Source organism: Xenopus tropicalis, chromosome 6 (assembly GCF_000004195.4).
Source record: "Xenopus tropicalis strain Nigerian chromosome 6, UCB_Xtro_10.0, whole genome shotgun sequence".
Lineage (NCBI taxonomy): Eukaryota > Metazoa > Chordata > Amphibia > Anura > Pipidae > Xenopus > Xenopus tropicalis.
The window spans coordinates 95,277,338-95,300,695 of NC_030682.2; the positions used below are offsets into that span (position 1 = coordinate 95,277,338).

Sequence of the window (23,358 nt, forward strand, 5' to 3'; positions counted from 1 at the left end):
ACTAGCATGTTAATAAAAGAGACTAAGAGAATAAAGAGGTAGGGTGAGGAAATGTGGAAAAATAGTTTGGAAAGTGGGCCTATGGTCTAAGGTTTTCTGGTGAGCCCCTGAGGCTGCAACTACATCCCCCAGCTTAGCAGTCCTACTGCCTCCTCTCCCCCAACTCTTCCGCATCACACCTCTGCCAGCACCTCTCCTATTTCTTCTGCCACTGATTCCGGATAAAAGCGCAGGTCTAAGGTAAGGGTTACAGACAGAAGGGAGATGTGCCCTAGAGTCCTAGGCCCCCACAACATTACGCCCTAGCCATGTGCCTCTTCTGTCTACCCCTAGTTCCGGCTCTGAGGTAAATGATCCTGTATCAGACTGTTTGCCAGTAATCATTGGCTTCTAACCCTGGCCCTTAGAGCCACACAGACCTATTTCTCCCTGTAATCTATTTGTGAATATATTTACAAAAAACATTTAGGGCAAATACAGTACTAAGAGATTTTTTCTGCCTTTTGTAAATATGCTATAAATGTGTTTTATGTGTTTTGGTAAAGGTATGGGATCCCTTTTCCGGAAACCCGATATCCAGAAAGCTCCAAATTACAGAAAGCCTGTCTCCCATAGACCCCATTTTAATCAAATAATTCAGATATTTTAAAATGGATTTCCTTTTTCTCTGTAAAAATAAAACAGTGCTTTGTATTTGATCCCAACTAAGATATAATTAATCCTTACTGGATGTAAAACAATCCTATTGGGCTTAATTAATGTTTTATTGATTTCCTAGTAGACTTAAGGTATGCAAATCCAAATTACGGAAAGACCCCTTATCCGGAATACTCCTGGTCCTGATCATTCTGGATAACAGGTCCTTTACCTGTGCTATAAAACATCTTTTGCTTATCATTCTTCATAGGTCATTCCTGGATTTGTCTTTAGTCCACTTCTAATCAGAAATAATCATTCTTCACTATCTTAACTTGATTAATAACAGAAACTTCATCTCTATTCTAAAAAATGATTTGAGAGATAAATGTGATGTTTAGTGGAGTTTAGTACGCACACGCCATGCTGTTGTACATTGGCTTTTTTTCTTATTTTTTTCACTAAATGTGCATGTCTCTAATCGCTTTAATTGGTTAATCATGATGCAAATGATTTGATTAAGTGTTTAATTAATTGTAATGAGTATACGACTATGGCAAGTAATAATGTAATGGCTATATTGCCATAATTAATTTAGTGGTGTAGCTATATCTTTATAATTGATTTATTATTAGGAATAGATAGCGGTGAGTGACAGCTCTGATAGCATATTAACAGGTAAAAAGGCAAATGACTGATGACCTTGCCTTAAAGGAACAGTAACACCAAAAAATGAAAGTGTATAAAATAATGACGATATTATGTACTGTTGCCCTGTGCTGGTAAAGCTGGTGTGTTTGCCTCAGAAAGACTACTATAGTTTATATAAACAAAGCTGCTGTGTAGCCATGGGGGCAGCCATTCAAAGGAGAAAAGGCACAGGCACATAGCAGATAACAGATAAAGCCCCATTATATTCTACAGAGCTTATCTGTTATCTGCTATGTAACCTGTGCCTTTTCTCCTTTTTTCCAGGTTGAATGGCTTCCCCCGTGGCTACACAGCAGCTTATTTATATAAACTATAGTACTGTTACTTTAGCAAATACACAACTTTACCTGTGCAGGGTAACAGTACATTATATTTTAAATACTTTAATACACTTTCATTTTTGGCTTTACTGTTCCTTTAAGGGAAAAGGCTCCCAATCCACCTTGTGTCGAATACTTTGTATTTGTGTCATAGTGAATTCTTGAAACACCTGTTCAGGTGTAATTATTTTAGGTGAATATTCAAATACTATTTCAGCCTTTTTTCTTGAAGCATGCAGTTCAACATGCAAAGAAACAAAATTAAATAATTAAACACCTAATACACAAAATGCCATAAAATGTAAATATACATTTTTTATGTCAATTTTAAAGTGTGCACCAGAAGACAAGAAATTGTAGCCAGTGCTGGTTTGTGTTTCAGGTGGCACCTAATAGGAAGACTTTGTTTTATAGAATGTGTAGTCTGCTTTACAAAAGAACAGTGCCACACTCTTTTGCATTTAGGGGTTACTCCGGAGCTATCCAGCCCTTTGCATGCAATGGGATGATTATTTGCCATGTTTCTGAGCCAGGTATATATTCAAATGACAATGTTACAAAATGGGTTTATAAATCCCTGAAGCATGATAGGGAACATACAAATCCCCTGAAGGGTCTACAATTGAACTGCCCTGATTTACCCTTATGCCAGCTCTGTATCAATTTCAAACCTAATCCAAGCTCTTGGATCTGTTCAATGATGCTCACCTTTAAAGGAGAATGCAAGTCAAAATTTAAAAAGCATACTGCCCAATAGTCCTCCTATTGTTTAGTAAAAACGCCACACTTTTGGCTCCCCTAATCAAATATTTACTCAGTCACACTTACTTCACATTTTCTAGAACAGGCAGCCATCTCTAAAAAGGTATTCTCCCTTCCTTTCCCTCCTTGCTTCATACTGCACATGTGTTTCATTCCCTCCCCCCTCCCCTCTGCCAGATCCACTTCTGATTGGCTGGTGGGCATGTGTAGCTCAGAACAGGAGACAGGATCAAGTTACACACATGCTCAGAGAATAGGAAGGCTGCCGCTGGCAGCCTACAGGAAGGGAAGAGAGATTTCAGTGATGTCACTGTAGGCTTCACACTGCTATAGGCTGCCAGCACCATATCTCAGAGAAACAAGCAGGGATCTGGGAATTTAGATATGCAGTAAGTACTTAAAAATAATGCCTTTAGACTTACTTTTAATTATATTAACAGACATTTTCTGAAGCTGAATATGCAAAATATTCACCTTTGTATTACTGCAATAACAAATGCGAAAAGATGCTCCAACTGCACATATAGCTTTCAGTTGCTTTTAAGTTCAATATAAATCTTACTCAGTTCTGTCTGTTATAGATCTTTTTTTTATTTGCTCTTTTGGGTGGAATTGCATGCGAGTATCAGAAGCTTTGTTTGTGAGTCTTTGCTGCTAATTAATGGGTTATCTGTAGATCACACAGGTGCCTAGGTTGCCAGCAGTAGTTTGTCTTGGGCACTTGCTTTGTTTGTGTTGGAGAAGGTTGGCTCCAGAGGATTGAGTTCACATTGTCACATATAAATGAATCATGCAGTTTCTGATGTGAACAAACCTGTTTTTTCTTTAAACTAAATGGTTTTCTTTCTCAAGGGCAACAATATTGTTACAAGTGCACAGTTGTATCTCTTTGTTGTCCCTGAAGAAAATCAAGCAAAAAAAAAAAAACCCATAATAAAATAATAAAGCCAAGAGACTTCTAAATCAGGTATGGACTGACATTCAGAATAGGCCCTGGAATGTCAGGTACAGAGAGGCCCAAACAGCCCCCACAGCCCAATAAGTAGTGACTATCTGTGCACCTTACAGCAGTCCCTTTGGCATTTGTCAGAATCCACAGACTAATCTGGGCCTGTTCTAAATGCCCTGCTAGTTACATATATTGTTAACAAGTTACAATGTCCCCTCTGTTTGAATTGTTGTGCCCAAGTTTGCAGCAACTTAACATGTTAAAGAATTCTTTTTAACACATTCTCTCTCTCGCTCTCTCTTACTTCTTTCCTATACAGTGAGCTATTTCTAAGTGGGACTTCAGATGAAAAGAACACAGAGAGTGAGAGGAGCGACAACTTTGTTTTACTGGACTCTGCTATGTTGGTGTGAGCCATACACAGAAGCGGGTAAGATAGCAATTGTGTGTTCTAGCTGAGTATTTAGAGTTCGATGATGAACAGTGGCTTAACCTGGCAGAGAAGAATAATCCGAAATCTCATGAGTTAAATGAAAATTTGCAGAGAATACCTAATTAGCTCATGTATTATATATGTATCCATCTGCACTGAAATCTATTGTACCTGAGGCTGTGCTGTAGAAAGGGAACATGCAATTTCCTCAACTAACCATATATTTTCCTTCACTGATACTGCACCAAAAAGCTAATTAACATTGGATCCCTCTGTAGTGACAATATGTTTTACTCTGTGTTAGAAAAGTTCCTAGGATATCGTTCTTGTGGTTTTTTTTGTTAAACGATAAATCAGTAAATATATATGAGTTTTAAAAGTGATTGCGCAACACTAATAAATAATTAAAATGATAAAATCAGGTTATAGTAACCCAAAGAGAGACATTTTACTTTACTGGTTGTTTTCAATTTTTTTGTGATCAACAAAAACAGGTCTTCTGTTGAAGATGTGTTCTACACATTATCCCGCATGTATTTGCTGTGGTATTTAGTGCATATTTAATCATTTTTTTAATTATATAATGGGTGGGACTGCATTTGATTTTTAGCTATACAGTTAAAGGACATGTAAATCTTACATTTTCCTACCATGTTGGGCACATCTCCCTCACCCAAACCACACAATTTATATTACATATATCGCCTCCATTTGCCAGCACCATCACATGGCATCACACAGCAGCCATTTTCCCTCTCACACATCTTGACATTTACATCTGCAAACAGCACGTGTTCTGTAAGATTCATGCAAGAGAAAATACAGGCTTATAGATAAAAAGTTCTGCTTTGATTGAACACTCTAATGGTTAAGCTGAGCTCAGTACAGAAGGTTAGGAAAAAAAACATGTTTCTCCAGCAGAGTGCACAGCTAGAGCAGAGTTTCTATGAAAACCAGAAGTGGCATCTCTTCATTGGCTGCTAAACTGGAGGGTGTGTTTAGTAACCTAAGTTGAGTAGAACTGAGCATGCTCAGTAAGCCAATGGCCAAAGTCAATTCCTAAGGGAGGGGGCCGAGTGGTTTGGAGGAGGAGATATAGGGGATGCTGCAATCAAACAAACTGACATGAACCAATGTTGCTCATTATCTGCAGTTAAGATTTTAAGGATATATTTCTGGCATTGCAGTAGTATGGACCTAGGTAAGGTGCAATTTATATCACCATTGTTAAATTACTCTGTTATAAGTTTGAAGGCTAGTGTGGAAACTTCTAGAGTAATTTATTCAGTTTCTTTTAGGGGTAACATATACTAGGGCGCATAAAACTTCTCAGAATTGGGATTATCCAGTGAGAATTAGCCCAACTAGCAGTACACCAGTGATCTTGTTGTTATCTAATATACTGAGATTACAGGCACGTTTTGAGTGGTTTTGACAATTGAATTTTAGCGTAAACTACATTATTTACATATATGGGCATTGCACTTTTATGTTGACAATGGGTTGTTATCTTCATAGAGGTAATTTGCAGGCATTCCCAGTTCTTGCAGCCGGTAGGTGGCTAAATGCTGAGGTTGCAGATTTAACAGCCAACCTGTTCCTGCCCAATGACCTGGGAGGTCACTGAGGTTTTTCAGTTGATTCTGACTATAGTACATGTGTTATGTCAAGTAGGAAACTTACAAATGGAATGGTGATCATTCAATTAAGTCTTAATCCTGCTTTGTGGGGACAGCTAAATTCTGTTTTTCTTTATACATGGACTCATCAAAATAACTCTCTGTTGAAGTCAGCTGTTGGTATAATACAAACCTGAATCAGTGATAGATAGTGTAGGGCGAAACTGGTTACATGATACATTTTAGCATGATGCCTCCACCTAAAGGTTCTCACCAGCAGTTGGGTGTCCTGAGAAGACCAAAGAGACAGAGTAAAAGTCAAACATAACTAAAAGTTAAAAGTAATATACAACAGTTCCAATCAAGTGTCACTGGAGGCTGGACAATCAAGCTTGGCCTGCATAAACTGCTGTACCTCCCTATCTAACACAGTCTATTTGTTAGTCCCACTGGATAGTGTATCAATTCAGTAAATCTCACAGTAGATCTACAGTCTTCTTTTTTCCTTGCACTCAGTCCCTACATCACATATTGTAACTCACCTAATTAAGACACATTATTTTCATGTTTACTCCTGGTAAGTTATACAGAAACCTTCACCCTCAAATATATTGCTAAAATGTCCTGTCATCTCCTTCTGTGACCATGCATTATTGATACAGCCAACTGTACAAGTAATTTACAGGCTTTTGGCATGATCTGAATTAAAATGTGTGACATTTTAACAGATTGCCCTTATGTTACGCATAATTCAACCAAGAAGACAATTTATAGGTTAAAATGATACAATAAATTTGGCTTTCCATAACTTGCATGTCAACGAGAAAACTATTGTAAGTAAAGCCTTTGATGTCAGATAACAGATGTATTGTAGTAGTGCAGATCTCGCACACAAATGTGCTTAGCCAGCATGTATCAATCGAGTATTAATTGCCCGTGGCATCACATCTAAAGCAGCGCTTCAGAAAGGTTCCTTACTTCGTTTAGTAGCAATTTATTTTTCAGTGTTACAAAATAAAATCTAACAACAGGCACATCTGGTAAATTCTTTCTTACAAGCACTGGGCCACTGATATGGTTTTTGGATAACTCTGCTATTTCCCTGGTGTGAAGAAAAACTCCCACATCATTTGAAATGAATACACTATTCTCCCATGAACTCTAACCTTATATTTGGAAACACCACTTTGGCAGCATTCTTTTTTAAAATTACAATTTTATGGAGTTAATATATCAGTCTATAAGAAAGTACTTTAAGTGCATTGATTTTTATGTGAGCCGTCTCCCTACTCCCCCCCCCGCACACATTGTTGGTTTGTGAACTCCTGTACAGAAGGCAGCATTCGCTTGCTTTGTGATTTTTAAAATGATCGTTTAGCTCCTCATCTCTGACTTTGTCAAAATGTTTGAATGCTGTGAAATTCATCCTTTTAAGCACTGTCATACAATGCTCGATCAGCGTACAGCGTACAAATCTAGTTTGCTTGCTTGACACATAAAATGCTCACACACCTTACTGCATGATAAAAGCCTCAGGGTCCAACAGATTGGTGGCCCTGGTGGCAAAAAGCAAGAAGGTTTGCACACATTAACTAAGTGGTTGTGTTTAAGTTTATTTGCCAGTCTGGCAGTTGTGCCTATTAATGTATGAATGAGGCACAAAGGGGTGGCATGTAGAAGAAAGCCCTGTTCTTTTAACCAGACTTCTTTATTGCTGCAAAAATATGGGCAATTGAAGGGATGAGTATCTGCACAGCCATAGCCTGCTTACATGATGCACAGAAATTCAGCTTGTGCGCCATTTACAAGCTAGTAGAGGTTTTGTGTCTATGTTGTTGCATAGGATGCACCCTGATTGTGAAGTTTTGCTCAAGGACCAGTTATACTTGATCTTTGGGAATAGATACTGCATTGTGATAAAAAAAAACTTGGTATATTTACCTGATTTTTTTTTTCATGAATAATACATAAGGCTTTTATGGAGGTGCCACTTAAGAATCATGTGATATTGGGAGTGGCTTTAAAGGAAAAGGAAAAGCTATAATCACTGGGGGGGGGAATTGTAAACAAAATATCAGATGCTTTGGTCTGTTTTTTTATTTTCGTCCTGGTATATTCTCTCTAATTACCCAATAACAACATAAACATATATACCACTGTTATGAAAGTGAAAATATACTTCTAGCAAAGCACAAGACATTATTAGGTAAAATGTGCTAATAGCAGGAGGATGGCCATGCATCATGTGGGCAGCACAGTGCCATCGTGGGGGTGGGGCTATGATGTGGAGATCAGCAAGTGTCCAATCGCTGTGTCAATCTCAAAGAGTCCTGCCTGGTTTTCCTAATTTAGAGATCCGGAAAGGTAGTTTTGACCCGGACAGTCCAGTTTTCAGAAGGACAGGTGGCAACCCTAGCCCTACTGTATAGCAGGAATAGTGCAATTTAGGAAACATATGCTTGCATCTGTTTTTTTACACAAATGGAGCAGACACCTATGCAGCATATGTTATATTCTCATTGACTTACAGGGCATACAGACCACTTCAGTCAGTTCACAAGGAAACACTCTATGAGGTTTAGGCCCACACTGGGATTCAAAACAGGCCCTGACATTTCAGCTCTGCAGAGGCCCAAACAGACACCCACAGGCCCAATAAATAGTGACTGTCTCTGGCATTTTACAAAATCCCACAGACTGCTAATCTGGAATCTGTAGATGAATGTGGTTATTTAGGTGACTAAATACAGTGTCTAACTTTACCTTTACATCTCCTTTTGTATTCTGGACATGAAATTATTCCTGTAATAATGCCCATCTGCTTGCCCAAGTTCTGCAAAGGAGTGAAAGTATTTACATCAAATACATCTATCCAGTACTGATATGTCTATATTCATATATTTACTGATATTATATATATTATGTAATATATATTAACTTCTGTAGGGCCATGTGAACACTCTTCAGTGCAGCATAGTATATTAATTATACCTATAAGAGAATGTTTGCATAACTGCACAAAAAATCCCACAGTGCAACATGCTGCAAAAGGTCACAACTCAATAGCATGGAAAAAGGGTGTGTTATGTTTCTGTATTGAGCTGAACGCCTGAATGCACCATTAAAGCCTGCTCCTTCTGTAAATATGAGCATCTATTATACATTTGTATATCAGTGTTGCAGTCTATTTCATTTTTCAAAACCTAAATTTGTACAGTATAATTCGAGGCAGAAATGTTTGTGTAGCGCTATGTGAAAAAAAAATGTCATCATATTTTATAATACAAGACTAAAGCACTTTGGTAATATACCGCTATTTTCATATCTCCATAAGAGGTTAAACATATTTTCCCCAATGCTGCCTCTTGAAGTGGAATTCACCGCTGAGGTCATTTTCAACCAACGAGGCATTAATTACCCTTGAGTTGAATAGCAGCTATTTTCAGTTCTATGTAGATTACTGCCTACTGCCTTTAGTAAGTAACCTCTTTAAGTTGGTTGTAAAAGCGAATCCTAAAGCCTCGCTGACCCGTGCATAATCTGCAGCGGCGCTGCTTTCTTGCACCTGTTCATGCATGTTTCAGCCTTACGCTAGTGCTGCGCTGAGCACTGAATAGGGACCATTGATTTCATTCCAGATGTATTGCTCTTATCTCAACAATGCCATTGTAAGGTAGGGATTTGATTTTACTGCTCACCAACTCCTGAACAGTTCTGCCAGACAAAGCGGCCCAACAATATGTGTCAATAACCTTTTCAAAGTTAAAAAGTGAAAAAAAAAAAAAAAAAAAAAAGAGGTGACACACTGGTGAAAGAATCCGCTATTTCCATGGCTTCTTCGGGATAAAATAAAAGTTGCGGATTATTCACAGCATTCTTTATGTATTTAATGATCTAATCAGCCAAGCCTAGTACTATTTGTTGCTACTCATCCTACTTACGTTGAGTCATTATTGTGTAATCTCATTACAGAGCAAGATCTCTATTCAAACGTCTTCAGAGCAATGTCATTATATGAGTTTGCATTTCCCATCCAGGAATATGCTGTGAGGGTTGTGCTACGTGCAGGATGTGTCAGCTAAATTGCTGGGGGGAAAACGCTCATTGATAGTATATGAGAGATCAGTAAAATGTAGCGTATCCACTTGGCAAGCTAACAGTTCAAGGTTTTATTGACTCTTCACATATAAAATCTATTTGTGTTTATTGCATATTTTTGAAGCACATATTGTGTGCTGTATGAAGCCTCACGGCGATGCACAGTGTTTCCATTGCACTAATGAATTTAAGGTTTTCTAATATGGCACAGGGATGCAAACGCAAACTGATGTTTTGCATTACACATTAATCACTTCATGACCAATTATCTTTTATAGTTTTCCCTTAGAGTCAGCAGCATAATTCTCTGGCATTCTTCAGCTATAAGATAACTGGATATACAGTTTTTTTTTGTCACTGCTTTTCTCCCTCCTTCTTGCTGAACACATAAAACTCATTAGGGAGCATGGCCTCTTTCATACATCTGTATCCCCTCCTACTACTTTATGCTCAGAATAGAATGAGGGTGGTTTGGAAGGCGAAAAAAGCTTCTCTCTGGGTGGCCAAAAGAAATAAAGACTTCAAAAGTAACAAAGGCTGCAGATTTTTTTTTTCTGTTTGTTTTGTCTTGTTTCATTAAGACTTTGTGCACAGAGGGCAGTAAAAGATTCCAGAATTCTTCATAACCACAGTGCTGTGCAACGTTTCATTATCAATATGATTGGCCCAAGCTGCCTAACAGCTGTAACCCGCTAGTGATTCAGGAAGTATTGTAGGAGAAGGAAAGTTTTGCTTTTAGTACTGTACATTCAATAAATCCTTTAGTGTTGTAGTGTAAATCCATTTAATGAATCCTTTCTTCCTGTGAGAATGCACTTTAATTTTTTTGTTGTAAAATAATACCATAGCAATCTGATTCAGTCCCTCTGCTAGTTACAGTATGATAGTATTGCTGCACTGGGCTATGAAATAGTTCTGTAAGTTCTATTTCTGCTCATGACTCCTGTGCCCACTGTTCATTGCTTGGGTAAATCACTGAGGGGGATATGTAATAAAATTCACTAAGTTTGCCCAGGAGCAGTAACCCATAGCAACCAATAAGCAGGTAGCATTTACTGGTCACCTGTTTAAAAGCAGATCTTATTGGTTGCTATGGGTTACTGCTCCTGGGCAAACGTTTATTGCATAGGGGGGTTAATCTCCTGTGCCTCAAGCATAATGCATTTGTATTGTAGATCTAGAAGGGAGGAACTCATTGTACAATGAGAATTAGTGTGCATACAACTATGTAAGTGTAAGGGCTCTTACACACATGTGTTTCTGTGTGCAGTTCCTTGCAGTGGATCCCTTCATGCAACTTCAAGCAGCTTGATGCGGCCTGTGGTGGAATGCATGAAAAATCCACTGCAGAGGAAGGCAGGAAAAATGCACGTGTGTAAGATGCCTTGTGATAATAACGGTCTGAGTGCTGAGGCTGGTAAACACTGAAATCTGGAAACATTTGGAAGACTGATAGTTGGTCTCATACTGCATCACAGAGTATCATCAATTAATCTAATAGGTCAGAGATCCCCAACCAGTAGCTCGGGGGCAACATGTCGCTCACCAACCCTTAAATGTTGCTCTCAGTGGCCTTAAAGCAGGTGTTTATTATTGAATTCCTGGTTTGGAGGCAAGTTTTGGTTGCCCTGTTCAGCTCTCTTATATTGATTACATTTGATTACAAAGACAAAACAATTATCTGGTAAAAGCCCTACCAATTAGTGCTATCTTTCTGTTATGCAATCTAGGGATGTTTGAATTTTCGCCTGTAAGACCAACATGAAGGCATGGGCTCCAATGCTCATGCTTTCGCCAATGAACAGCATGCGCGGGCAGATCCACCTTTGCCGAAGCTAGGTTGAGAACCACCAAGTCTTGGCTTAGGGTCAAGCCCAGAGGACGATGACACCTATCCAGGGTGCACAAATCACAAAAAGAGTGCTGAAGTGTCCGGGTGCAATGCCATTAATTGCCTTGGTAAGGCTCCAGCTGGCAACTGGAAGTAAAAAAGAAAAATACCTCCCGCCCGCCTAATAGCTGGGGCAAAGGAAGTGAAGCATGATTAGGCAGAAGAAGCATGTGCGATGCCCCCGACAAAAAATAAGCCAGCAGCTCTTCCCTAATGGGAACACAGCTCCTCCGCTTTCATCAAGCTTCAGCTTGAGCAATTAGCAATAATCACGCCTCGGTTGGACCTCATTGGCTATGATACTGCCACTGCGCAATATATTACACTATAATCACAGGGTTGGACATAGTAATGTTTAGGAGCTAAAATGGCATTTGGGTGTGCATGGAGTTCTTCTTGCAAAGTGAATTGAAAGTTATGGAGAGTTAGAAGGTAGTGATAAGCGAATCTGTCCCGTTTTGCTTAGAAAAAATTAGCGAAACAGTGAAAAATTTGCCAAACGTGAATACTGCATGACTTTTTTTTACGTGACTGCAAATTTTTTATGGCAAAATTTCTGCAAAATTTTCACGAAACAATTTAACAATGGCAAAATGCAGAATTTCGCTGTAAATCCATGCCTGGTGAAAAAATTCGCTCATCAGCACTAGAGAAAAGCTTTATTGAATGACACTGTTTCAAAGGGAATCTAAACCCCCTGCATAATGATTTTACAGTGCCCTTATCTCTCTCAAACTTAATTACAGATGCAAGAATATTCACCAATGAAAATCCTGCTTACCAGCGCACCATGAGTCACCCTGCTCTTATCTAATATATAGAGATAACAGTGCAAATGATGGCTTCCTGTTATTACACTGTAATCAAACATGACAAGAGAGGCCATGCTGCTGTTTAGTTGTTTTGTGATAAAACTGTTTCTAAAGCTTCCAACCCCGGTTGCAGGAATGTATAACATGCAGCCAGATTTAAATAGATTAGGTACAATTCTCTAGGGTACTAATCCTGGAGAGCTGGAAAAAAGTCACGTTGAACTGTGCTGCTTCAAGAATACAACCCTGGTTGCTGGAGTATAGCTCCCAGCATGCTCTGTTCCTTAATTATATAATGGAGTATGCTGGGACTTGTAGCCAAGCAAAACCTAAGTACAACATTTTTGCCATATCTCATAGTGCTATGGAATATGTTGATGCTAATAATAATAAAAACAACAACAATAATGATGATGATGATAATATCTAGGATGCGCAGTTACTTTAAAATGCAAAAGAATTCTTCAAAGACTCCATGGTTGTTGTTTCTGCAACTGAAGCTTTAAACTTTAAGCACAAAACAACTGTGCCGCTTTTGACGTTGAATCTTGTGTAATATTGTGAATGCAAAATGACACAATAATCTCTGCAAGTAGGACAATGGCGTGATGACTGACATGTAAATGCAGCTAAGCAGCATTCTCATTGGGGAATTCTCTTGCACCTGTAAGTTTTTGGTCATCTCTTTAGAGATTAAAGGGGGCGCAGTGGGACATTTAGATTCAGATTTCCTCTTAATGTTGGAATATTCTCTGGGAGCAGTAATCCAGCAACATTTGAGAAAACCTTAGTTGAGCAGAACAGTTGTGGACACCATAGCCCCCCTTTATACTTATTTTTTAAGCATGAGGCAGAGGGAGATAAAGGGAGTGAATAAGGTCCCTAAGGGCTTACACCTGGAGTCAGTCCAAACTTCACAACTTCATCATCCAATGTCTCAGCTAAACCAGGCACTCCCCTCCACCTCCTCTATTCACAAGCTTGTACTTCATATGAATCATTTTGTCACTACATAACACCCGTTGATAAAGTGTTATACTTGATAAAAATGGAATCATTTTTTCCTTAACTTCTCCATCTGACTGCAACCAAAATATTTACTTAATGTAACCTGAATGGAATATTTATTATGAAACCTAGCATTCATCTTCATCAGCTTTCCTACAAATGCAAAGTTCCCAGGCTGCTCACGTTCCTTTCTTTGGATGTTTTTTAAATAATAGTTTGTAGCTCTTGAATATGAAACTCATACTTTGTTATCCTGGAGAGCTAACTCAACAACTAAGAACCCTTCATGTATCATTCGAATGGGAAAATGCAATATTAACTAAATATTTAATTTTAATGTAAACTTTGAATGCTGTCTACTTTGATCCTTGCTCCAGACCAGCTTAGAAAATCTAGAAAGCCACCTGAGTTATACATTATGTGGCACATTTATCAAAGTACGATTGGCGTACGAAGCGTATTTTCTGTGATTTTTTCATTAATTTCAGCAACTTTTTCGTATTTTGCAACAATTTGTGTGACAAAATCATATTTGTTGCAACGAGTATGAAAGTTTCGGATTCATTCAAGCTTCAGTATTGTGACTTTCCTTAGGCCAGGTTGGAGCTGCAAAGTGCCATTGAGTCCTATGGGAGGCTTGCAAAATCATGCACGTTTACAATCATTTGGATACGAAAATTTTGGAACTTTTGGATCGTACCACGATATTTTGGTACGACCATGATGAGAAATTTTCACACTTTTAACGCAAATAAGAAATTATCGAATTAATCCGAATTTTTTCAATCGTACTTTTAAATGTCCGAAATTCGGTCTTTGATAAATGGGCCCCTATTTGTCAAGATTAGTGAGCCTATGAGGCATACCTCTTGGCAGGGCCATATTTATATATAGGCACCCGAGGACCTGGAAGTGATGTCACATGCACAGGAAGTGATGTCACATTCAACCCTGCACATGATATCATTTCTACTGTCTGGGGGGTGTACTGTACTTAGGTTCATAGCCTATGGAAGCCTGGGCCTAAATACTTCCCTGCCTCCCAGTCCCCTGAGGGACTGAACTTTTTTGGAAGGTGTAGATCCAGAAAGAAGGACAAACTGCTGTTTAGTTGTACTGTGATTGAAACACTGTTAGATCAAATGCAGTAGGCAAAGTGCAATTTTGGATGCAAATTGGGCACAATTATGCCGAATATTTATAGATTACCAGCATCACAATGGCTTTTGTGCCTGATTCAAAAGTTAATTATTAAGAAAGGGCTACATATGCAGTACTAGCTGCAAAATTATATTTTATGTGCAGAATAATTTATTTGTATATATGTAGCCTTTTCTTTCTTTTCTCTCTTATTAATTTTTGGATGCTGTTTGGAGCTTTTTTGATCCTAGGCGGTGGGTCACCAAACACTATACCACAATTGCCTGATTCTTTAGGCACATGTATGCTGTGCATGTTGATGCTGGCCACCGGGGAACCTGAATCTACCAGTTGTTGGAAGGTGGCAGTAGCTCCAGGATTCCCTTTTTTCAATAACCATACTTACAGAGCAGGAGGAGGGATGGACACAATAGTATTGAGCTTAAATATATGGAAGTGGTATTCCCATTTGAGGTTTATATGCCTTTTAATGCTGTTGCTTTCTCTTGAGAGGCTGGGCTTTAAGAATTTAAGCTTAATGTTGCTTAATGTTAAAGCATCCTGTCATTTGAAGTTCCGAAACAACTGATCCTGTGATCTGTAGTTCTAAAACAAAGAATGAAGCCTGGTTGAGAAACAGTGTTCTGATCCCCTATAAATACATTTACTAGTACATGCATACTAATTACAACCCATCACTGTCCATGACATCCTGCCACAGAGTGAAACATAACTCAAAACAAGACAACGGTTAAATACTTTATAGAAATGTGTATGTCTTATGCACTGGGAGCAAATTTCTGGTGTTGGGGGGCGGGCAACAGTGGCATAATTATAGAGGAAGCCCAGGGAACAGGGGGGCCCAGACTGTAGGGTTCTCTATAGCTGTAGAGACATTACTCCTCCCCAGCCACTCTCCTACCTGAGAATGAACAGATGGCAAGAGGGGGGGCGCAAATGGGAGGGTGGGGGGTGATGTGACTGGGACAAGCAGGCGGGAATTGTGGTGTGTGCCAGCCACTGGGAGGAAAGGTGATAAAACATGGTACTCTGTGAACTAGAATGGATCAATATGTTCTTGCCTCTTCTCTTGACCTCCCCTATATGTTTTGGGGACCGAGGCTTGATGGGCATATACCCTTTTTGTAACTGTGTAACAGTAGTTCCTTATAAAAAATATAAGTAAATATTATCACTATAATCTTAAATTAGCATGGCAGTATTAAATCTAGTAAATGTAGCCAGCCTACTGTGGATTCACCATGAGTCAGACAGGAGTAAGCAGCAGGTCATGGTTAAATGCACAGAATAGCGGGAGAAAAGTAAATACATCACTTATAACTGGAAGAGTCCCATGTATTTGTGAGGGGATTGCTTCCAGTAAAGGCTGATTGAAACATCCAAGGTGCATCCTTCATTCATGTGGTCACCCTTTGGGATCTTTCAAAACTAAAACTGAAAAGAGAGAGATCAAAGATGGGCATGTTGTAAACAGAGAATACCTACGGATCTAACCACAATCATTTTCCCCTTCTACTCCCGTGTGTGTCAGCTTGAACTGAACTGTGTCAGAATGGTTTGTCTGGCACACCCCTGGGGCCTGCCAGTGCAACCTACTGATGTGGCCAATGCACACCTCATCATCTGTAGTACTGTGTGTGTACATATAGATATATATACATACAAAAGGCCTAAACTGATTAATAGTGCATAATAGAACATGAATAAATATAAAGCAGCATGAGGACACATGACACATTTTCAATGATACAGTTGAAGGATCCATTATCCGGAAACACGTTATCCAGAAAGTTTAGAATTACAGAAAGACCATCTCGCATAGACTCCATTATAACCAAATACTATTGATTTTTTAAAATGGTTTCATTTTTCTCTGTAATAATAAAGCAAACCTTATACTTGATCCCAACTAAGACTAATTAATTCATATTGAAGGCAAAACAATCCTGTTGGGTTTAAAAGGACTTAAAGTATGTAGGTCCAAATGACGGAAACACCCCATATCTGGAAAATCCCTGGTCCTGAGCATTCTGGTTAATGGGTCCCATACCTGTAGTAGGCAATGATAAAGGGCACATATTTATGGGAAAAAGTAATTCAAAGTAGAGCAAATAGTCTAAAGCAAGGAAGCTGGTAAGGGCAATATAGCTGTGGAGCTCACGGAAGTAATTAATTAAGGAAATTACATGAAGTCATTTACAGACACCACCCAATATGTCGTTGCTACTATTCAGTTACATGTCTACGGATGTTCCTTTGTTTAAAAGCTAAAGCTCTAGAGTCCACTTTAAAACAGAGATTCCTCTTTAAAAAAAAAGTCCCATCTCTGGGCACAAATAGTTAATCCACAGAGAAAATGTTCAGTGCATTTATTGCATAACGTGCAATCGAATGTATTGCTCAAGGGCAATTAAAGTGCCTGCTTCTGTGATTGAACGTTCTATAACAATACAGATTCACTACCATAGCCTCACTTGGGACAGTAACTGGCTTTTAACCACTTTAATCCGGACTCTAATAGGCACTGCTAATTATGTTACATTTGCAAATGTAGAAGCCCTGAGGGAGGGTCATATGAAGGTAATCCAATTCCAGCAGTGCCTTATTGCAGAAATAGATTCATGCTGATTCATTGGACTTCTCAAAAATGCAGACAACCAATGGGGGGGAAATGAGCTGACCAAGTGCAAAGTACTGTAATAGAGAGGGTACAAACCGTACAAAAAGGGATTCAGGCATATAGGTTTGTCCTATGGAATCATTTTCAATTGGAAGTAAAGGTATATGTATTAAAGTGTGTAAAATACAACATTGAGATACACAAACCTTTAATGCCATGGCACAGTGGGATACTTATACAGACAGATTAGACCGCCGGGTAAAACCGTCTCACGGCACCTCCTTGATCTCTCTTACTGTATATATTGTTCTTATTTATACAGCACCACAAGTACGCAGTGTTTACAAGCTATGAACACAAACAGGGATAACATATATGCTAGGATAACATAGTACTAGGAATTCCATACAATTGGAATCGGGTTTCGGCCCTGAAGAGCTTACAATCTAAATTTTTATTGTTCTTTTTGTGGCTGCAAAATTTATTTCAAATTCACATCATATGCACAAATTATGTAATTCACATCATATGTATAAATAAAGTAGGCACATAGAGTTCATAATAAATATAATGTATGCCCCATTAACACCTGCAAGACTGCACATGAAACTAGCTTCAGTACAGCGCTTATGGGAAAAGCTTGTTTTGCGAACCACAGTCAGTGAAATTTAAACAAATCAAAAATAATTATGTTTTTGTGTTAATTTCTACATTTCACGACTGTGTCATTAAAAAAAAATGTTATAACAACCACCTGTTTTCTTTCGTAGACCTACAAATGACTTTTGAAACTGCAGGGGGAAAGTTGATTGCTGTGATTTAATTAAATATATTTAACCTGCAATGGATAACAAAGTTAGGCCTGAATGAGTCTTTTATAATTGGAAATTATTGGCTTACCTTTTGACAGTAAATGTAATGGATTGCCTGAATTCTTTCTGGAAAAACCTGGAGCCACATCCAATAACTGGTCATTATATAATTTGCCCACAAGCTGGATATAAAAACTGATTTTGCAAAACTAAAATAAAACTTTAAGTGGAGTATTATTAATAGTATATTGAAAAGCTGCATTTTAGAACTGAAAGCATATACTGTAGCTACTTAACACATACAATTATTTTTGGTTAAATTCTTTGTACTTTTAGAAATACTTGTGTTACAAGTGATCCATCACACACATTGATCGGTAATTTATATAGCGCTCCTTATGTACAATAGAACAAACAGGGGGTCATTATAATAATAAATATTAATAAATACAGAAAACAGTTGCATTAAAGAAGTGTAAACTAGAATATACAGAGAGGACACACTCTGACAGTGTAGTATAGCTGTTAATGGTGTTATGTAAAGATAGTATTGCACTTACTGGACACAGGGTTGTTTATCTGCAGGCTCCAATACCAATCATATTGATACAGGGTTTATCTGGGTCTCAGAGAATCCATATAAAGCCACAAGCTGTTGTTTGGGTTTTGATGACCTCCTGGAAGTGATCCATGCAACAAAAGCAATTAGTTGCTACATAATACAGGTAGGGGATATATAATCAAAAAAACCTATCCAGAAAGCTCTGAATTACAGGAAGGCTATCTTCCATAGACTCCATTTTAATCAAGTAATTAGGCTGCTAACTTTTATTCGCTATGGGAGCTCACATCAGCACTACTGCCTAATGCACTCCTTATGGAGTCAAGCTAGAATTAAAAAAATAAAAAATCAGTATTCCCCAAATTAAATGGTCAGTAAAGATGGGTAAACATAAACAGTTTTAGATTTAAATAAATTAGCTTTATTGATTGCTGTCCTGTCGCATCCATGGTAGATACATATGTAGGTAAAGTATGCAGTTTGCCCATAAGGTTGCAGGATTGCAAGATTTAAATATTATTAAGCTATTAGTGTATAAGCCTGAATGGCATTGTCAATTTTAAAAAGGTGGCAAATATCAATGATTTTTATGCCAGACACATATACCAGTAACAGAGGAGATAAGTTGATGTGTTTTCTGTTATTCCTTCAATGATTGACAGGAATTATTTACTTGGTATTATAAGAACTTGATAGAGTTGATGGTAGGTTGGGTTTTGTATTTATTATTATTTTTAACCCTGTCTTTGATATGTACCCACACATTATGGGACATAACCCAATAATGAAGCACAGGAACAGAGACTTTAAACCAACATAATAACCAACATAATAGAAAAATCACCACCTTTGGAAACTTAGAAACATGTTTTTGTAATAGAAAATACTCTTATCCTTGTTTGCATACACAAAAATGTAACTAAATTAGATACTGGTGATTACTTTCCAATAACAACCCATTAGAATGGAAGATGCAGTGCCTCTGGGACTTGCTTGCCTCAAGTTTTACTTGCCAACTTGACTTCATGAGGAGGATGCACTTGCTCTTTACTGAAGCTAATGGATCATAATAAGGACATAATATAATCATCGTCAACCACCAAAATAACGGGAACTTTACTCTCTCCCTTTCTGTGACCATGTTAGTAGTTTATATCTGTAGTCACATGATTGCTTGTCACGGTTGGCCACCATGTCTCTGCTTAAATCACCTAAGCCACTGTCCCCAATGATATGCCAACAAGCCTTTACTGTAGTCCCTGCCTTGACAATTATCCCTCTCTTACAATCCCTGGGGTTTTTTTTGCCTTTCAAAGAATTTTATATAATACCAAAAGCATAGTATTAATTGCCTAATTAACTGAAGGATCTACGCTAAATGGTAGCAGTAAGCTTTGAGGGCTTTCCTCATTTTGGTAATGCTTATAAATTAATGACTAAAACGCTTGATTTAAACATGCTTTACCTATAATTGAATGTGTTAAATGGTTATAACAAACTTTTTCCGCATTAACTTTCGCTCAGTAATTATTTATTGCACATTAGATTATGGGGGGAGCAGCATATAGCAAATATAATGAGCTCATTTTTATTATTATTGAACTAAAAGGCAGTGAAAACATCTCCTGTAGTAAAGGGTGGAAAATAAATGTCCCTTTGTACTAAATTCCTTTGTTGTGTGTTCAAGGGACCTACCTGCTACACACTTTAGAAAATACCACAGGGGTTGTATGGCTTTTCCTATCAAACAGATCTAAGGGTACTCCCATGTCTATAGAGTGCTTCATCCAAACCTTACTAATTTGTTAAGCCAAAATGAAATCAACCCTTATCTGCGCTTAATTAATTTTAACTTCTAAGTATAAATAACGTGCAATTAACAAAAAACCACATAAATACCCAACAATAGTGACCATAAATGTGACCTAAAAATGAATAGCTGCCTACCTCCGGACTAATCCCAAATATAAACTATAAGATTATTACAAAAAGGAGTTGGCGCTCAACTCCTTTTTGTAATAATTTGTTAAGCCAAGCAGATCTTTCATTATTTTACTGATAATCTGCCACTGTGAACAATTTTTTATTGTGGATGAAGACATCTCATTAGAGAACAATGATGGTTGCTCCCTCTATAGCAAATACACACAAACAACTAGCTAAATAGGATTTCCTATGCAATATAACCAATACCGGTATTTCACATAGAGAAATAAAACCAATGTATAAACCTACACAGAAATAGTGTTGAAAGACTAATGGGAAGATAAATACTGTTGTAGAGATTCAAGGTAGTGTTTTTTTAAAATACAAATTTAAATTTTTCATAGAAGTAAATTCACCTAACTTGCTCTACTTCACAAGAATTAAACATTTCATGTACAGAAGACCAATAGTTAATTTTTCTGCCATCTCCCAGTGATTTTTCCCATTATATCATGCCCACAAGCATACTACTCTCTAAGGATTATAAGAGAAGAATATTAAAACACTGTCTGTGGTATGAAAACAGTATAGTTCTCTTCTAATATACCTCGAAGCATACTACTCTGGTGTACTGTGGATACCTAAAGGTGACTAACATATGTGCAGAACTGACAGGAATTGGAAGCATCAAAACCTACAGGACAGTCAGTCTCCCCCCTTGGTCTAAGCCAGGCATTAAGGGTGGTATGCAATGTAACTGGAATAAAAATGTAAGCAAACATACAAAATATCATTTTGCAGTGTAATAGTTTGTGATATTTAGAGACCCAGCACAGAGGGTCAGGCATAAATAGCATCTTAGTCGGGGAATTACCTAGAGCTGGACCTAATGATTCTGTAGCTGTAAGGCTGGTGGCACACGTAGCATATTCTTGGGAAGCGGGAAAACATGCCAAGAATCTGCCGCTATGCTTAAAAAAAGTCTACTTGTGCCTGCACCCAAAAGCATTGAATTTACCTGATATTCGCCAAATAATGCAAAGTCTGTGGCATCAACCTTAGTAATGGCAGCAGAGCCAGAGGGGAGCAAAAAAAAATCATTAATTACATAGCTAAACCCAGAAAACCTCCTCTGACTGCTGTTGAATGAGCACAGTGATACCGGTGTATCAACACAAGGTAGTTTTTTTACACCCAAGAGGTCCTAAGAAAGGTCCTCATAAGAACTTTATAATAGTGAATGCATCTCGTCTAGGGTAAAAAAAAATATCTTTTTCCTTTTAATAAAATTTGAATATTTCCACGTGTTTTTCATTTTCTTCTCTGCTGCAAGTAAACATTTATATACTCTATGGTACATACAGTTTTAACATAATGTATAACAATGTAGCATAATCCTCTTTATCCCACTTAAGTGGCTATGGAGTATAATAGAGGATATCAGTCACCCTAACCTTGGGATTTTGCCATTCTCCTTAAATTGTTCCTTAAAAGGGTAGTAAATCCTGCTGCACTGCACTGCTCAACCAAACTTTTATCAGTTGTTGCAGAATAGGGATGTAGCGAACTGTTCGCCGGCGAACTAATTCACGCGAACATCGGGTGTTCGCAAGTCCGCAAATTCGCGAACTTTTGGCGATGTTCGCCATTTGGGTTCGCCTTAGCTGGCGCCAAATTTTGACCTCTCACCCCAGACCAGCAGATACATATCAGCCAATCAGGCAGCTCTCCCTCCTGGGCCACCCCCCCCCCCTTGGACCACTCCCTTCCATATATAAACCGAAGCCCAGCAGCCATTTTACATTCTGCCTGTGTGTGCTTGAAGAGATAGTATAGGGAGAGAGCTGTGTATTGATTTGAGGGAGAGTTTAAGTAGGTTTTCTGGCTAGTAATCTACTTTCTACTGCTCTGTATTTGTGTGGGGATAGGAGCTGTGTATTGATTTGAGGCAGAGTTTAAGTAGGATTTCTGGATAGTAATCTACTTTCTACTGCTCTGTATTTGTGTGGGGATAGGAGCTGTGCATTGATTTGAGGCAGAGTTTAAGTAGGATTTCTGGCTAGTAATCTACTTTCTACTGCTCTGTATTTGTGTGGGGATAGGAGCTGTGTATTGATTTGAGGGAGAGTTTAAGTAGGATTTCTGGATAGTAATCTACTACTGCTCTGTATTTGTGTGGGGATAGTAGCTGTGTATTGATTTGAGGGAGAGTTTAAGTAGGTTTTCTGGCTAGTAATCTACTACTGCTCTGTATTTGTGTGGGGATAGGAGCTGTGCATTGATTTGAGGCAGAGTTTAAGTAGGATTTCTGGATAGTAATCTACTTTCTACTGCTCTGTATTTGTGTGGGGATAGGAGCTGTGCATTGATTTGAGGCAGAGTTTAAGTAGGATTTCTGGATAGTAATCTACTTTCTACTGCTCTGTATTTTTTGTCTAAATAACAATTTGTCTAAATAACAATAATAATTCCGTGTCCAGAAACATCACCTGAGTGACGGTTTTTCCACCAGCAATAATATATTCCGTATCCACTCCTGTATACGTTGCCCTTGCAGGCCTTGTTGCCCGGTGTCTGCAACCAAGTGCCACCTAGCTGTGTGAGCTTTTTCACAAATTCTCTAAATAACAATAATAATTCCGTGTCCAGAAACATCACCTGAGTGACGCTTTTCCACCAGCAATAATATATTCCGTATCCACTACTGTATACGTTGCCCTTGCAGGCCTTGTTGCCCGGTGTCTGCAACCAAGTGCCACCTAGCTGTGTGAGCTTTTTCACAATTTGTCTAAATAACAATAATAATTCCTTGTCCAGAAACATCACCTGAGTGACGGTTTTCCACCAGCAATAATATATTCCGTATCCACTACTGTATACGTTGCCCTTGCAGGCCTTGTTGCCCGGTGTCTGCAACCAAGTGCCACCTAGCTGTGTGAGCTTTTTCACAATTTGTCTAAATAACAATAATAATTCCGTGTCCAGAAACATCACCTGAGTGACGCTTTTCCACCAGCAATAATATATTCCGTATCCAC

The 23,358-nt window shown here is 38.3% G+C and overlaps 1 long non-coding RNA gene and 1 pseudogene across 1 annotated transcript in view; one reads left to right on the top strand and one right to left on the bottom strand.

Moving 5' to 3' along the window:
* LOC101732499 overlaps positions 1-23,358 on the top strand; it is a 184,767-nt gene that overhangs the window by 149,592 nt on the left and 11,817 nt on the right. Inside the window, exon 4 of the long non-coding RNA XR_001171062.3 lies at positions 3,698-3,808. This is a non-coding gene — a long non-coding RNA (uncharacterized LOC101732499). The remainder of the gene's footprint in view (positions 1-3,697; positions 3,809-23,358) is intronic.
* On the bottom strand, positions 11,551-11,739 carry LOC116411822 (annotated as a pseudogene).